Here is a 2,485-nt window from a genome sequence, read left to right on the forward strand (position 1 = left end):
TGTCTGTGGGGGTGAAGGTAATAAACTGCAAACGCCGCCGACTTCATACTAAATCTGCGTCTATATACAACGCCAGAAAAGAATTAGGACACCCCTTTAGAGGTTTCCAATTCAGTCAAGATGTATTGTTGCAACAGTGCGTATGGAGTATATGAAACGATTACGAGGGTCACTCCAAACGAAATGCACACTACTTTTGTAAAAATACAGTTTTCATTCTGCATATGTGAGAGTTTTAAAGTGTGTGGATACATCATTCCTGCTTGTTTTCAAACTTAGTTCAACCAGTTCCCGTGAGTGGCGCCGTCACAGCATGTCTTCAGGATGGCTGCTACACTTGACGTTCGTCAGAAGCAACGTGCTGTCATAGAATTCCTGTGCTGTGAAAACGAGACAGTGGGAAACATCCACAAGAGGTTGAAAAAGGTCTATGGAGATGCTGCTGTCGATCGCAGTACAGTTAGTAGGTGGGCAAGCAGGTTACGTGATGAAAGCGGGCACGGCAGTATTGAGGATTGCCCTAGAAGCGGCAGGCCTCGTACTGCACTCACTCCAGACAATGTGCAGAGAGTTAACGAATTGGCGACTGCTGACAGACGCATCACAGTGAACGAATTGTCACGCTACGTTCGGGTAGGGGAAGGGAATGTTTGCAGAATACCGAAAGTGTTGGCGTTAAAAAAAGGTTTGTGCCAGATGGGTTCCCAGGATGTTGACAGTGGCTCACAAAGAAACAAGAAAAACGGTATGCAGCGAACGTTTGTAACAGTACGAAAATGGTGGAGATGAAATTCTTGGAAGAATTGTGACAGGTGACGAAACATGGCTCCATCATTTTTCACCAGAGATGAAGAGGCAATCAGTGGAGTGGCATCATGCACATTCACTCAAGAAAAAAAATTCAAAACGACACCTTCTGCTAGTGAAGTTATGGCTACGGTGTTTTTCGATGCTGAAGGTCTCTTGCTTGTGGACATCATTCCACGTGGAACCACCATAAATTCTGATGCATATGTGACGACACTGAAGAAACTTCAAGCTCGACTGAGTCGTGTTCGACCACATCGGCAAAAGCAGAATGTTTTGCTGTTGCACGACAATGCACGGCCACATATCAGTCATAAAACCACGGAATCGATCACAAAACTCGGATGGACAACATTCAAACACCTGCCTTACAGTCCTGCCCTGGCTCCATGCTACTATCATTTCTTTGGGAATCTGAAAGACTCTTCGTGAAACAAGGTTTGAAGATGATGACTACTTTGTGCACGCTGCAAAAGCGTGAGCCTGGAGATACGGTGGCGTATGGCTCTCGCCCACTCTAAAGGTTGCAGGGAGTGAAAAATCAAGGCGTTGAAGGAGGCGACGAAAGTGAACTCCAGGGGGTAGCAGGGCAGAGACATACAACCCGTATTGACGGTCGAGAGAGTCGTCAAAAAAGGAACGATACGATAGGTGGTCGGGCATTGACAGTAGCCGACAGGCGTAACGACAAAGCAGTATATCGCGCCGGTAGGTGAGTGGCAATTCACCGGCTTCAGCATGAAGACTCAACGGGACTAGTATAAAACGCTCCGATCGCAAGCCGTAAACCCCGATGTTGTATGGAGTTGAGGCGGCGTAAGATGGACGGCAGTGCAGAGGAGTATACAAAGCACCCATAATCCAGCTTGGAGCGGACGATCGACCGATATAGGCGAAGTAGGACGGTTCGATCCGCTCCCCACGACGTGCCACTGAGAAAACGGAGGACATTTAGAGAACGGGTACAACGGGCAGCCAAATAGGACACATGTGGAGACCAACTAAGTTTCCTATCAAATGTAAGAGCTAAGAATTTTGTTGTCTCCACGAGTGGGAGAGCAACGGGACCGAGTCGTAAGGACGGTGGGAGAAACTCTTTGTAGCGCCAGAAGTTAATACAGACCGTTTTCTCGGCAGAAAAACGGAAGCCATTGGCGACACTCCAGGAGTAAAGACGGTCAAGAGAACGCTGAAGACAGCGCTCCAGGAAACATGTACGCTGCGCGCTGCAATAGACGGTAAAATCGTCCACGAAAAGGGAGCCTGATACATCATCTGGGAGGCAATCCATTATTGGATTGATCGCTATGGCGAAGAGAGCGACGCTCAAAACGGAGCCCTGTGGCATCCCATTTTCCTGGCAAAAGGTGTCTGACAGGACAGAACCCACACGTACCCTGAACTGTCGATCCATTAAAAAGGAACGAATAAAAAGAGGGAGGCGACCACGAAAGACCCATGTGGGGACCCTCTCAGAGGGCACTCCCGCCTTAGGTGATTGTTCACACCTCAGGTCACACCTCCCGAGAAAAGGACGGAGGGACCAATCGGCATGGTCGGAAAGTCAGCTCAGGCAATCACCCCTCCCTGGGCCTGGCCTTTACCAGGGGGTACGTGCGTGCCTTACTTGTCTACCCAGGGCGGGGAATTACGCGTTACCCCGTCACCGGCTACGTGT

Source organism: Schistocerca gregaria, chromosome 9, assembly GCF_023897955.1.
Source record: "Schistocerca gregaria isolate iqSchGreg1 chromosome 9, iqSchGreg1.2, whole genome shotgun sequence".
NCBI lineage: Eukaryota > Metazoa > Arthropoda > Insecta > Orthoptera > Acrididae > Schistocerca > Schistocerca gregaria.